The 15,823-nt window shown below is 32.9% G+C and overlaps 1 non-coding gene across 1 annotated transcript; it reads left to right on the top strand.

The window, feature by feature from the left end:
- The first annotated feature begins 7,311 nt into the window (after nt 1-7,311).
- On the top strand, nt 7,312-7,418 carry LOC141541976 (U6 spliceosomal RNA). Its single transcript, XR_012481988.1, has one exon. It is a non-coding gene; the product is annotated as a U6 spliceosomal RNA (small nuclear RNA).
- Nucleotides 7,419-15,823: the final 8,405 nt, after the last annotated feature.

Here is a 15,823-nt window from a genome sequence, read left to right as displayed (position 1 = left end):
ATGGTATACTTAGAGAACCCCAAAGACTCTGCTTGTCCATTCCAAACAAATGTTGAGAGTATAAAATATTTGGGAATCCATCTACCAAAGAAAAGTCAGGAATTATATGAAAAAAATTACAAAACACTTGCCACAAAAATAAAATCAGATTTAAATAATTGGAAAGACATTCAGTGCTCTTGGATAGGCCAAGCGAATATAATAAAGATGACAATACTCCCCAAACTAATCTATTTATTTAGTGCTATACCAATCAGACTCCCAAGAAACTATTTTAATGACCTAGAAAAAATAACAACAAAATTCATATGGAAGAATAAAAGGTCAAGAATTGCAAGGGAACTAATGAAAAAAAACTCAGAGGAAGGTGGTCTAAGTGTACCTGATCTAAAGCTATATTATATAGCAGCAGTCACCAAAACCATTTGGTATTGGCTAAGAAATAGACCGGTAGATCAGTGGAACAGATTAGATACAAAGGACAAAAAAGGGTACATCTATAGCAATCTAATCTTTGACAAACCCAAAGATTCCAACATTAGGGATAAAAATTCATTATTCGGAAAAAACTGTTGGGAAAACTGGAAATTAGTATGGCAGAAATTAGATATGGATCCACACTTAACACCATATACCAAGATAAGATCAAAATGGGTCCATGATTTAGGCATAAAGAGGGAGATAATAAATAGATTAGAGGAACAGAGGATAATCTACCTCTCAGACTTGTGGAGGAGGAAGGAATTTATGACCAGAGGAGAACTAGAGATCATTATTGATCACAAAATAGAAGATTTTGATTACATCAAACTAAAAAGTTTCTGTACAAATAATACTAATGCAAACAAGATTAGAAGGGAAGTAACAAATTGGGAAAATATTTTTAAAAACAAAGGTTCTGACAAAGGTCTCATTTCCAAAATATATAGAGAACTGACCATAATTTATAAGAAACCGAACCATTCTCCAATTGATAAATGGTCAAAGGATATGAACAGACAATTCTCAGAGGAAGAAATTGAAACTATATCCACTCACATGAAAGAGTGTTCCAAATCACTACTGATCAGAGAAATGCAAATTAAGACCACTCTGAGATACCACTACACACCTGTCAGATTGGCTAAGATGACAGGAACAAATAATGACAAATGTTGGAGGGGATGTGGGGAAATTGGGACACTAATACATTGCTGGTGGAGTTGTGAAAGAATCCAGCCATTCTGGAGAGCAATCTGGAATTATGCCCAAAAAGTTATCAAACTGTGCATACCCTTTGACCCAGCAGCGCTACTACTGGGATTATATCCCAAAGAAATACTAAAGAGCGGAAAGAGACATATATGTGCCAAAATGTTTGTGGCAGCTCTTTTTGTTGTAGCTAGAAACTGGAAGATGAATGGATGTCCATCAGTTGGAGAATGGTTGGGTAAATTGTGGTATATGAAAGTTATGGAATATTATTGCTCGGTAAGAAATGACCAGCAGGAGGAATACAGAGAGGCCTGGAGAGACTTAAATCAACTGATGCTGAGTGAAATGAGCAGAACCAGAAGATCACTGTACACTTCAACAACAATACTGTATGAGGATGTATTCTGATGGAAGTGGAAATCTTCAACATAAAGAAGATCCAACTCACTTCCAGTTGATCAATGATGGACAGAGGTAGATACACCCAGAGAAGAAACACTGGGAGGGGAATGTAAATTGTTAGCACTACAATCTGTCTGCCCAGGTTGCATGTACCTTCGGATTCTAATGTTTATTGTGCAACAAGAAAATGATATTCACACACATGTATTGTACCTAGACTATATTGTAACACATGTAAAATGTATGGTATTGCCTGTCGTCGGGGGGAGGGAATAGAGGGAGGGGGGTAATTTGGAAAAATGAATACAAGGGATAATATTATAAAATATATATATATATATATAATTAAAAAAAAATTCCTTTAAAATAAAAAAAATAAAAAAAAAAAAAAGAAATTAGATCATCTATAGTAAGTCAACAAGTATATTAACACTTCTAAGCTTCACTGCAAAGGTGAGCACAGGAAACAGGTATGCCAAATATGTTGACAATCTTGGCTCAGACTTCAGAAACTAAAGAAACCAAAATATGTATTTACAAGAACCTTTTGCTTAGTTATCATGAATGCTTTATTCCATTACAGAATTGGAAGATATAGAAAATGTCAAGCACCAAAGAAAATTATTTCTTCCCAAATGAAATTAACTCTCTTCCTTTCAGTTTTATGTATTTGGAAATGCCTAATTCATTTGATGCCTGCTATATTCAGAATTATTTTTTTAAAAGACAAAAAAGAAATTATTTTTACAGGAAAAAAAAAACTGGCCATTACTGATATGGACTTATTTTCAAATTGTGGACTCTGACTATTGACTTCTCATATGCATAATCTTGAGATATTTCATCATCTTATTTGATCTCTTCTTTTTTTTTTTTTTTTTTTTTTTCCCTGACACTGGGATTAAGTGACTTGCCCAGGGTCACACAGTTAGGAAGTGTTAAGTGTCTGAGATCAAATTTGAACTCAGGTCCTCCTGAATTCAGGGCTGGTGCTCTATCCACTGCGCCACCTAGCTGCCCCCTTAATCTCTTCTTTATGTTCACCAATTTATCAATGACTGTCCTAAATGTAGCCAGAAGAACTGAAATCAGTATTAACTTCAGTCGTTGTTGTCTGCCTTTGCAGAGTACAGTAGAATTATTATATCCTTAGTCAATGACAACAAATATTATTGTTCTACAAATATTGTTAAGCACCTACTGTGTGGAAGGGTTTGTACTAAGTTATTGAGATGTAAAAACAAAAATAAAATAGTAACTTTCCATGGGGAGCTTGCATTTTCTTGGAGGGATATGATAAGCAGATTTACAGGAAACTTTTAAATTAAAATTTTCAATTTTACATCTCCTGCCCATGATGTCTCTTTTATAGACACACAAGATCACATATAGTAGAGGGAGTTTCTTCATTAGGAGTTCCATATACCAGTGAAATCACAGATCTGCTTCCACAAATAAATAAATAAAAGATTACATTAATCTTTTTCCCATATTATGTTGTTGGTATATATATTGAACTTGGAAGCCATTAAAATCATCATGTTCTTTTAGATGACTACCATCTTATTCAAAATTTCTCTATATTGTATTTTCAAATCTTTTTCTTCAAGAATGAGATTTTGTTTATTACTGTTGCATTTTGATTTTTTTTTAACTTTGGCCTACATTTCTAACCTTTCACAATATTTTTGGATCCTGATTCTTTCATTCAGAACATTGGGTATATCATCTGTGCATTTGATAAGTGAATCATCAATCAATATATCAAAAAGCATTTATAAAGTGCCTACATCAAATAAGATAAATTTGTAAGACACTTTGAACAATTTATGGTGAATAGTAAGTGCTAAATAAATGCTTTTTATTCCAGACACTATGCTAGGTCCTTGAGATACAAACACAGAAGATTCAATAATTGCTACCCTCAAGAAACTTAAATTATTTTAGGGGAAACAACATACAGAAATATAAGTATACACACAATAAATGCAAAATAAATGTGATAGTTAAAGGTGGTTAGGAATAGAGGACAAGAGCAACTGAGAAGATTAGCAAAGTCTTGGTATTGAAAGTTGTATTTTAGAAGCTTCTACAGGAAGAGAATGAGTTTGTGAAGGTGATAAGGCAGTGCATTCCAGATTGGAGGAAAGCTAGTAAAATGCCAAAAAGATGATAGGTTGGTTGTGCCACATGTGAGGAAAAGAGAGGTAATCATCCCCCAATTAATAAATGATCAACTGATATGATCTGTGCCCAAAGAGCTATAAATTCATACATATCTTTTGACCTAACAACATCACTATTTGACATGAGCACCAAAAGAGATTGGGGGGCGGGGAGGAAAATGATCTTTATGTACAAAAATTATTCACAGTAGTTCTCTTCTCAGGGCAAAAATAAATTGGAAATTAATGAGGAATACCCATTAGTTGTGGAATGGCTAAATAACATGTATGTTTATGGCATGTATTTATGATGCAATATCATTATTCTATGAGAAATGATGAGCAGGATGCTCACAGGAAAGAAAAAAAAAAAAAAAAAACCTGGAAAGTCTCTATGAAGGCAAGCAAAGTGAAATGTACTGTATACAAAGTAATAGCAATGTTCAGGTATGGCCAGCTGTGAATAACTTTGCTATTTTCAGCAGTACCATCATTCATAACTACTTTGAAGGACTTATGATAAAAAATCCTATCCATACCCAGAGAAAGAGCTGATTGCTTTTTGAATATAGAATGAAACATTCCCCCCCCCCTCTCTCTCTCATTGTATATATCTTTTTTTCTTTAACTTAATTTTTCTTGAGGGTTTTTATTTTCATTAGGGTGAGAAATTTGTAGGCTTTTCCCCCACAACTTGACATTTATGGAAATATTTTGCATTATTTCACCAGTGGTTTCTTAATTGTGGGTGGGGATGTGAAAGAGAACTAGAATTCAAAAGTTTTAAAAACAAATGTAGGGGCAGCTAGGTGGTACAGTGGATAAGGCACCACCCCTGAAGTCAGTAGGACCTGGGTTCAAATGTCACCTCAGACACTTAACACTTCCTAGCTGTGTGTGACCCTGGGCAAGATACTTAATCCCAATTGCCTAAGCAAAAAAAAAAAAAAAAAAAGAAAGAAAAGAAAAGAAAAACCCAAATGTTAATTTTGTTAATGTTGTTTTAAATGTAACTAGGGAAAATGTTAAATAAATAAATAAAACAAAGAGCTTAAAAAAAAAAAAAAGGAAGAAAAATGTAATCATCATTAACTCAAATCAAGAACATATATAATGCTTTGCTCTGGATGATGAGATAACATGCATCCTATACCTTGCATATGTTTATCAAATTGAATTGAGTTGAATTCTGAAACTAGGTCTCCAGCCTCTTATAACAATATTGACATTGGAACTTTTGCGGCTAAATAATTATCCCATTAAGGGATGCCTCCACTCCATATGGAAGGCCTTGACCTTTCCCTTTCACTTTCTTGTGTTATTAACATTTTGATTCCCCATAACAATTCTGAAGCCTCAGGAATGAACCATCTATGACTAATGCCCTATATGTTTTTTTTTTCAAGATCCTAATTGGTCATTCTCAAATTGTATGTGCCATAGTGGAGTTTCTTTAGGCAAGCCCAAATTTTATGGAACTTTCACTCACTATAAAATATATAATATATAGAGTTTCCTACCTTCTTGTATTCTACCTCAATTTCTAGTGACAAAAATGTTCAAAAAACTCTGCATGCCACAACAACTGCCTCTTAGGAGCAGATGAAGGATTCTAAATACAATCTTACAAATAATTGTAAGCCTAGTAAAGCTTGTCATAATTTTTACCCAGAGTTGCACTCCAAAAGTTGTAATGCTTCATAATAAATGTGTAGTATTGTTGAGAAAGAGAGAGAAGCCCATCTCAGATGGACAGCAGAGTGAAGCAAGTGGAATAATGTAATATGAAGAGAAAAAGACAGAATGTATTTAGATTCTATAAGGCTTTAAAAACCAAATAGAGAATCCTAAATCTATTCTATTCCTTTTCATTCAAATTGTAATTAAAAATATTAACTAACACAAGACCAAAGATAAATCCTTAGGACACTACACTTAAGCTCTACATCCAACTTGATAATAAAACCTTGATTTCCATTCCTGAACTGAAGAAAATCAACCAACTCCTACTATTATTAATTGTTCCTGCCTGTATCTCTCCATTTTTTCATCTTGTCCTTGAACATAACAGACTATTTAGAGCAAAGAACAAAATTCATACCAAACTAGGAAAAAATACAAGTGATATTTAACTTATAAATATCTCTGTTTCAAAATGACTATCTGATCTATTAATGCCCTCAAATGATAAATTAATAAAGGAAAAGATAGTAACTTGGATTATTTCCTTTTCCTAAAGTAGCTTGGATGATGTAAGATGGGAAAGCCAAAAGATCCCAATATGTTTTATCTCTTTTCCAAGTGAAAAAACACTTGTCAATACCAAATTTAAACTATAAGCATTCAGAAGACGATGCTCAAAGAATGACATCACTCCACAAAACAGCAAAAACCTGAGAAGAGAAAATAAATTCACAAAAACCTTAGCCATTAGACTCAATTGAGAATGATTATCCTATAATATTTTTAAATGAAACTCTTTACAGTAAGTGGTACAGCAGATATCATTCAGGAAATATATCATCCAAAACATAGTAGACTAGTCAAGTCCATATAAGCAATAAATAGCAAACAGACAGCTTAGGTACAATATTGGTATTCATTTAAAGGGACTAGATAAAGGCCTCCTATGGGTTGAATGGACCCAATATGGAAGATGATGAAGGAATGAGGAATGGAAGAAAAAGGATTAGAATTCAGTAGAATGAGAAAGATCTGTGTCCCAGGAAGGGGCACAGACATCAAAGAGTTCATGAAAGTCATAATTCCTTCTTTGAAATTGTTTTCTTTGTAAAATTCTGTTTTAATTATTTTCTAAAGATTTCTACATTTCTACTTTCATGGCCTTGCTGAAAAAAAGTGAAAAACAAAAACCCTTTACAAACATTTATGGTCAAGCAAAACAATTTTTTTCATTGGCAATGTTTAAAAGAAAAAAAAAACAAGCACGTCTGTCTCTACATTGAGTGTTCATCATTTCTCTGTGAAGAGGTGGGCTGCTTATTTCATTATGAGTCTGTGGTAATTGTAGTTTGTCTTTTATTATTCAAAGTTCTCAAAATTTCAAATACACACACATTTATGTAACCACAATGTCTATATGCATGTATATATGTGTGTGTGTGTATGTGTTTGTGTCTATACATAGTTGTATAGGCACACATGTATTGTTTTAGTCATCCAAGAACTCATTTTTCTACCTCACTACATTCCCATTGAGAACACAAGAAAACAAGGCTAATTACAAAAATGGATAGTCAACCATAATAAATTTCCATATTGGTGAGGTCCTAAAATATACATATTTCTCACATTCTGCATTCTGAGTCCCTCAACTCTCTATCAAGAAGTGTAATGTTCTCTGATTCGGTTTTTTTGGGGTAGTAGATTTCATCATTAGCTCTCTGGAATCCTGGTTGGTCATTATGCTGGGTTAAGCAATTTTAATGATATCCCATCTGATTCATGGATCATAACTTGTATAGCTATTCCAACATTAGGAAAACCTCCTCAGATTCCCATGATTTGCCACCTAAAAAAAATAATTATAGTTCTCACTTTGACAGCACATATTCTAATATTGGGACAATACAGAGAAGATTAGTATGACTTCTGCATAAGGATGACATGCAAATCTGTGAAACATGTATTTTTTACATAAGGTTTCTTGGGAACTTGATAATGATGTAGTCCAGCCTAAGGAATGGCAGCACTAAAAAAAAGCTAATGGTCACTAATTTCTACTATCTGTTTACATATATTTTTATTCTGTTACTTAATTTTTCCTATTTCTGTTTCTATTTATTTTTATGTTCAAAAGAAAAGTTAATTTTTATCCACTCATTTTATTTTTTAATTGTAGCAAATCTATTTTTAAAACACATTGCTTTACGAATCATTTTGGGAGAGAAAAAATCAGAGCAAAAAGGAAGAACCATGGGAGAGAGAGAGAAAAAAAAAAAAAAAAAAACAGAAGAAAGAAGTGAACAAAGCATGTGTTCATTTACACTCAGTTTCCTTACATCTTTTTCTGGATGGAGATGGCATTTTCTGTCCAAAGTCTTTTGGGATTGCTTTTGATCACTGAACCATTAAGAAGAACCAAGCCTTTCATAGCTGATCTTGGCTCATTCTTGTTATTGTGAACAATGTATTTCTGGTTCTGCTTGTTTGGCTCAGCATCAGTTCATGTAAATCTTTCCAGATCTTTCTATAATCAGTTTGTTCATCATTTTTATAGAAAAATAATATTCCATTACCTTCATGTACTGCAGCTTGTTCAACAATTTCCCAAATCATGTGCACCCACCCATTTCATTTCTTTTCCAACTCTTAGCTATACAAAATAAGAGGGGCTACAAATATTTTTACATGTGTGGGTCCTTTTCCCTCTTTTATGATTTCCTTAGGATAAAGACCTAATTATGGCACTGCTGGGTCCAAGCACACGCATAGCCCTTTGGTCATAGTTCCAGATTGTTCTCCAGAATGGCTGAATTGTTTCACAACTCCACCAACAATGCATTAGTGCCCCAGTTTTCTTCACATCTCCTCCAACATTTATTATTATCTTTTTATATCATCTTAGCTAATCTAAGACGTGTGAGGTGGTACCTCAGAGTTGTTTTAATTTGCATTTCTCTGATCAATAGTGATTTAGAGCATTTTTTCATATACTTATGAATGACTATAATTTCATCATCTGAAAATTGTTTATATCCTTTGACCATTTATCAATTGGATAATGACTTGTATTATTATAAATTTGACAGAGTTCTTTATATATTTTAAAAATGAGACCTTTATCAGAAATACTGGCTGTAAAATTTTTCCCCCAGATTTATACTTCCATTTTAATCTTGTTTCTGTTGGTTTTGTTTGTGCAAAACCTTTTTAATTTAATGTAATCAAAGTTGTCCATTTTGCTTTCATAATATTCCTTAGTTCTTCTTTAGTGATAAATTCTTCACTTTTCCAAAGATCTAATAGGTAAATTATCCCTTATTCTCCTAATTTGTTTATGATAGCATCCTTTATGCTCAAATCATGTATCTATTTTTGACCTTATTTTGGTATTGGGTGTGAAATGCAAGTCTATGCTGATTTTCTGACACATTACTTTCCAGTTTTCAATTTTTTTGTCAAATAGTGAGTTCTTTTACCAGAAGCTGGAGTTTGGGGATTTTTCAAATACTAGATTGCTATAGGTCTTGATTATTGTGTAATGTGTATCTAATCTATTCCATTGATCCACCACTGTATTTCTTAGCCAGTACCAAATGATCTTAATGATTGCTACTTTTTGATATAGTTTTAAGTTTGGTACTGCTAAGCCACTGTCCTTTGTATTTTTTGCATTAATTCCCTTGATATTCTTGACCTTTTGTTCTTTCAGATGAAATTTGTTATTATATTTTCTAGTTTTACAAAATAATGTTTTGGCAGTTTGGTTGGTATGACACTGAACAGATAGACCAATTTAGGCAAAATTGTTATTTTTATTATATTAGGTTGGCCTAGTTATGAACAATTGATATTTTTCTAATTATTTAGATTTTAGTTTGTAATTGTGTTCCTATATATAGTTTTTGGGTTTGTCTTGGCAGGTAGACCCCCAAGTATTTTATTGTGTCTATAGTAATTTTAAATGGAATTTCTCTTTCTATCTCCTACTGATGGGCTTTGTCAGTAATACATAGAAATGCTGATGATTTGTGTGGATTTATTTTATATCCTGCAATTTTGCTAAAGCTGTGAATTGTTTCCAATAAGTTTCTGGATGGTTTTCTAGGATTCTCTAAGTATATCATCATGTTATCTGCAAAAAGTAATAGTTTTCTTTCCTCATTTCTTCTTCTAATGCCTTTATTTTCTTTTTTGTTTTCTTATTGTTAAAGGAAACATGTCTAGTACAATGTGGAAAAATAGTGGTGATAATGGGCACCCTTGTTTCACCCCTGATCTTATTAGGAATCCATCCAGCTTCTCTCCACTACAAATAATGCTTGCTGTAAGTTTTAGAGAGATACTGTATTATTTTTTTATTAATATTTTTTATTTACCAGATATATGCATGGGTAATTTTACAACATTGACAATTGCCAAACCTTCTGTTCTAATTTTTCCTCTCCTTCCCAGATGGCAGGTTGACCAATACATGTTAAATATGTTAAAGTATAAATTAAACACAATATATGTATACATGTCCAAACAGTTGTTTTGCTGTACAAAAAGAATCGGACTTTGAAATAGTGAACAATTTGCCTGTGAAGGAAATCAAAAATGCAGGCAGACAAAAATAGAGAGATTGGGAATTCTATGTAGTGGTTCATAGTCATCTCCCAGAGTTCTTTTGTTGGGTGTAGCTAGTTCAGTTCATTACTGCTCTATTGGAATTGATTTGGTTCATCTCATTGTTGAAGATGACCACATCCATCAGAATTGATCATCATATAGTATTGTTGTTGAAGTATATACAACGATCTCCTGGTCCTGATCATTTCACTCTGCTGCTTATTATTTTAAGGAAACTCTTTCTATGTTCTCTAGTGTTTTTAAGAATAATGAGTGCGGCATTTTGTCAGAAGCTTTTTCTGCCTCTATTGAGATTATCATGTGATTTCTGTTGGTTTTGTTATTGATATGGTTGATTATGCATTAAGTTTCCTGATTTTGAACCAGCTCTGCATTCCTGCTATAAATGCTACTTGATCATAATCTATTATCCCCTGATAAATTGCTGTAATCTCTTTGTTAATATTTTATTTTAAATTTTGGCATCAATATACATTAGGGAGATTGATCTGTAATTATCTTTCTGTTTTGGCCTTTCCTGGTTTAGATTATCACTGCCATATTTGTGTCATAGAAAGAATTTGGCAGGACTCTTTCTTTACTTATTTTTCCAAATAGTTTACATAGTATTAAAATTAATTTTTGTTTTGTTTTGTTTTGTTTTGCTGAGGCAATTGGGGTTAAGTGACTTGCCCAGGGTCATCCAGCTGGGAAGTGATAAGTGTCTGAGATCAGATTTGAACTCACATTCAAATCACATTGTCCTGTCTTCAGGGCTGGTGCTCTATCCACTGTGCCACCTAGCTGCCTGAATTAATTGTTCTTTAAATGCTTGCTAGAATTCACTTGCAAATCCATCTGGCCTTGGATAATTTTTTTGAAGGAGTTCATTAATGATTTGCTCAATCTATTTTTCTAAAATGGAATTATTTAAGCATTTTATCTCAGAATTTAACCTGGGCAATTTATATTTTTGTAAATATTCATCCATTTCAATTAGATTGTCAGAATTTTTGCCAAAGAGTTTGGCAAAATAGCTTCTAATTATTGCTTTAATTTCTTTTTCATTGGAGGTAAGTTCACTCCTTTCATTTTTGATACTGATGATTTGGTTTTTCTTTCCTTTTTCTGATCAAAATAAACAAAGGTTTATCTATTTTGTTAGTTTTTTTTTTCATAAAACACTCTTATTTTTGTTTATTAGTTCAACAGCTTTCTTAGTCTATTTTTTAAAATCTCTCCTTTGAGTTTCAAAATTTCTAATTTGGTATTTAATTGGGTTTTTAAAATTTGATCTTTTTCTAGATTTTTTAAATTGAATGCCTAATTCATTGGTATCCTTTTTCTCTATTTTATTTATGTAGCTATTCAGAGATATAAAATTTCCCATAAGAACTGCTTTGGCTGTATCTCATAGTTTTTGATATATTGTCTCATTATTGCCATTCTCTTGAATGAAATTATGAATTCTGTTTTTCAATTCACTCTGCTATTTGCTTCTATTTTATGGAGAGTTCATGTCATTCACATTCACAGTTATGATTATCAGCTCTGTATTTCCCTCTGTTTACCCTTCTATGTTTACCCTTCTATGGTTCTCTTGAGCCCTATGTTTATAGATTAACTTTTCTGTTTAGTTATGTTTTTTTCAATAGAAATGAATGAAAGTCTCTTACTTCATTGAAACTTCATCTCCTCCCCTGAAAGAAGATGCTGAATCTTGCTGGGTAATTAATTCTTGTAGCCCCAGGTCCTTTGCCTTCTAGAATATAGTATTTCAGGACCTCTGATATTTTATTGTGGAAGCTCCTAGATCTTGGGTAATCCTATTCCTCCTTGATATTTGAATTGTTTTCATCTGGCAGCTTGCCGTATTTTTTCCTTGAGATTATAGTTTTGGAGTTTTATAATAATATTCCTTGGGTTTTTCCTTGTGGGATCTCTTTCCAGAGGTGATCAATGGATTCTTTCAATAAGCATTTCCCCCTCTGTTTCTAGAATATTGGGTAGTTTTTTTTAATGACCTCTTAAAGAATGCTGTCCAGGCTTTTTTTTTTTTTTTTTTTTTTTTTTTTTTTTTGGTCATGGCCTTCAGGTAGGCCAATAATTTTTAAATGGTCTCTTCTGGAAATATTTTACAGGTCATCCATTTTGCCAATGAGATATTTCATAATTTTTCCCCCATTTTTTCATTCTTTTTAGTTTATTTGACTGATTCTTGTTGTCTCACAAAATCCTTAGCTTTCATTTGCTCTGTTCTAGTTTTTAATGTGTGATTTTCCTCAGTTATCTTTTGTATCTCTTTTTCCATTTAGTTTATTCTACTGTTTAAGTAGCTGTTTTCTTCAGACAGTTTTTTCTTCCTTTTCCAAACTGTTGACTGTCTCATGCATACCTCTCACTTCTTTTTTTTTCATTTTTCTTCTACTTCTTTTATTTGCCTTTTAAAGTCTTTTATGAACATCTCCAAGAAGGCTCTTTGGGCTTGAGACCAATTTATGTCATTCTTTGAGATTTCTTCAGTAGACATTCTGCCCTTCTCTGAGTTTGTGTTTTGATCTGCTTTGTCACCATAGTAGCTTTCTATGGTGAAGATTATTTTTTGTTTCTTGCTCATTTTCTTGCCTTTTCTTTTGGTTATTATTTCCTTTTTTGTTACTTTTAAGGTAGAGCTCTTCTCCTAGGCTAAAGGTGGTACTGTCCCAAACTTTCTGTGCAGCTCTGAGCCTTGGCTTTGAGTACAGGGGCCCTTTGTATTTGTAAATGGTAGTTTTGCTTGCTTTTTTCAGTAAAAGCCTGGGTTCCCAGAGTTTGCCTTCTGAGCTGGGCCTGGAAGCTGCGCCAATGATTTGCTTCTCTACTGAGCCAGCACTGAGGGTCTTAGTTGCTGATTTGCTATGATTAAGATCTTCTCAATAGTTTTCCCAGACTCTATCTGACCTGGGTTTAACACCCTCTCACCCTAGTGAGAGTGACCTTTCTTTACATTTTCTCAGTCTATCTTGAGCTGGAGAGTGGCTTCATTTTATAAGACTCTATTCAAAGGCTTTGTTGGTTTTGTGTGTGTGTGTGTGTGTGTGTGTGTGTGTGTGTGTGTGTGTGTGTGTGTGTGTGTATGTGTGTGTGTGTGTGTGTGTTTAGGGAAAATGGGAGAGTTCTAGCAACTTCCTGACTTTATTCTGCCATCTTGGCTTTACCCTTGGAACTTCCCTAGGCATTCATTTTAAAATATACTTTTAATATGGTAAGGTTCCTCATTGAAGAAAATCAATGAAACTATAATCTGGTTTATACCAGAAGGAAGAGAGTTCCAAGTAAATGTTAAGATTTGAATATACATTGGACATGAAGTCAAGAGACTAATAGCCAACAATACTGTTTACAAATATGACATAAAGTACTTCTATGACCACAGGTATTTAATTTCTCTTGACCATATCACCAAAATTTTCTGTCCAATAACTGTTAGATGATGAACATTATTAGCAATAATGAAATATCTTTAGTACTGCTGCCCAGATGATCTCTACATTTCAGCAAGGACTTTATTGAGAAAGGTTCTTTGTAGAAGATCTATTAATTTTGCAAGCAATAAAGAATTAGGAGTTTTTTCTAACATTATGGCTAGGATATTCTAGTTGTGGCTTAAAAATTCATAAGGATCAAGGTTGAATCTATTTATCTTGATTTTTTAAAAAATTGTATAAGTCCATATAACTATTATGCAACATGAAATAACAAAAAAAGGAATAGCCAAAATTGAGATTGAAACACTAGCTACAGAAAATCAAGGTTTTAGAGTCATGGATCAGTGGAATAGGTTCTTTCAAAGACATAATAGTCAATGACTTTTGTAATTTAGTGATTGATAAACCCAAAGACTCCAGATTCCAGGATAAGAATTCTCTATTTGATAAAAATTACTGGGAAAACTAAAAAATTGCATGATAGAAACTAGGAATAGACCAACACCTAACACCCTATATCAAGATAAAGTCAAAATGGATTCATGATTTAAACACAAAGGGTTATACTATATGCAAATTAGGAGAAAAGGCATGCTTCTCAGATCTGTGGAGAAGGGAAAAAATTTATGGCCAAAGGACTGGACAACATTATGAAATGCAAAATAGTTTTGATTACATTAAATTTAAGTTTATACAAAACTTTTTAAAAACTTATAAAACTTTTTAAAAATAAAAAGGTTTTGCATAAACAAAACAAATGTAGCCAAGATTAGAAGGGAAGAAGAAAGCTGAGGAGAAAAAAAATTACAACCAGTGTTTTTTATAAAGGCTTCATTTCTAAAATATATAGAGAATTGACTCAAATTCATAAGAATTCCCCAATTGACAAATGGTCAAAGGGATATGAATAGATAATTTTCAGATGAAGAAATTAAAGTTATTTCTAATTATATAAAAAAGTTCTAAATCACTATTGATAAGAGAAATGCAAATTAAGACAATTCTGAGGTACTAATTCACACCTCTCAGATTGGCTAAAATGACAGGAAAAGATAATAATGCTATTTATTAAATATATTTTATTATATTTTTGGGGGGTACATGTAACAAATTAATGTAACTTTTGTAGACTGGCTATTTGTAGATTAATGAGTGATCTTCAATTTCTTTATATGTATACATTTGTTACACCACCCAAAAAAATTATTAAATTTATTTAAATGTTGGAAGAGATGTGGGAAAACTGGGACACTAATGAATTGCTAGTGGAGTTGTGAACTGATCCAACTATTCCAGAGCAACTGGGAATTATGTCCAAAGGGTTATCAAACTGTGCATACCCTTTTGATCCAACAGTGTCCCTACTGGGTCTGTAATCCAAAAAAGAAGTTAAAAAAAAAAAAAAAAAGGGAAAGGAACCACATATACAAAAAAATATGTGCAGCAGTCCTTTTTGTAATAGCAAGGAACTAGAAACTGAGTGGATGCCCATCATTTGGGGAATAGCTGAATAAGTTATGGAAATGATCCTCAAACTTTTTAAATAGGGGGCCAGTTCACTGTCCCTCAGACTGTTGGAGGGCCCAGACTATAGTAAAAACCAAAACTATGTACAAATTCCTATGTATGCTGCATATATCTTATTTTGAAGTAAAGAAACAAAACGGGAACAAATACAATATTTAAAATGAAGTTAAATCATCAAACTTACCATTATTTCAATGGGAACTATGGGCCTGCTTTTGGCTAATCATTTGGTCAATGTCTGGTTCCATATTTGTCACTGCTAGTTGTAACAAGTGATGCAAGTGTGCATCCATTAGTCTTGATCTGGTTGGAGATTTCAAGTGTTTCATTCTAGAAAAAGTCTGTTCACAGACATAAGTGCTGCCAAAGACGGTTGCCATTTTGAGTGCATGGTTCTTGAGATGAGGATATGTCTCAGAGGGGAAAGATGCATAGAAATTATGAAGGCTGCTTGACTTAAATGCGTCTTTCAGAGAGTCACAATTCTGCAGTTCAGCCAGTTCCATTTGGTAAATTGTATCCACATTTTTAATGTCAATAGAAAATGGGTTATGGGAAAGCTGTATGTCCTGTTCATGGAGATGAAGCTCTTTTAATCTAAATTGGAACTCCTTTTGCAATTTTTCCAATGAATCCACACATGTTTTGTTTGGGAATGCAATCAACAGTTTTTCTACTAACAGGTTTTGAGTTGTGGGGAGATGGCAGAAGTTTTCCTCCTTCACTTGTTTGATGAGAAGGCCTAATTTTACTTCAAATGCTTTGACATGTGAT

The sequence above is a fragment of the Sminthopsis crassicaudata genome, chromosome 4 (assembly GCF_048593235.1).
Source record: "Sminthopsis crassicaudata isolate SCR6 chromosome 4, ASM4859323v1, whole genome shotgun sequence".
NCBI lineage: Eukaryota > Metazoa > Chordata > Mammalia > Dasyuromorphia > Dasyuridae > Sminthopsis > Sminthopsis crassicaudata.
Note: the sequence above shows the minus strand (reverse complement) of the source record. Positions and strands in the feature narration are given on the sequence as shown.